This window comes from Sus scrofa, chromosome 16 (assembly GCF_054392235.1).
Source record: "Sus scrofa isolate SSC_HxYL_T2T_F1_AM1 chromosome 16, Sscrofa_HxYL_maternal_Yorkshire_Landrace_v2.0, whole genome shotgun sequence".
NCBI lineage: Eukaryota > Metazoa > Chordata > Mammalia > Artiodactyla > Suidae > Sus > Sus scrofa.
The window spans coordinates 60031737-60032008 of NC_139398.1; the positions used below are offsets into that span (position 1 = coordinate 60031737).

The following is a 272-nucleotide window of genomic DNA, read 5'->3' on the forward strand; positions in this document are numbered from 1 at the left end:
ATTCTTAATTGTAGGGAGAAAGCATTCACTCTTTCAGGATTAAGTATGATGCTAGCGAGACTCTTTTAAAGATGCTCTTTATTTTCTGCTCTTTATTGAGGTAGTCCCCTTCTATTTCTAGTTTGCTGAGTGTTTTTTTTTTTTTTAAATCTTGAAAGGGTATTAGATTTTGTTAATTAACCATAAATAAAGCCACTCTATTGAGGTGTGATGGGACTACAAAAAGCTGTACATTTTTTTTTTAAGAACAATAAACACCTTTATTACATGAG

General features: G+C 30.9%; 1 long non-coding RNA gene across 2 annotated transcripts in view; it reads left to right on the top strand.

Moving 5' to 3' along the window:
* Positions 1-272, top strand: part of LOC110257309 (uncharacterized) — a 407691-nt gene that overhangs the window by 97427 nt on the left and 309992 nt on the right. The window lies entirely within an intron of this gene.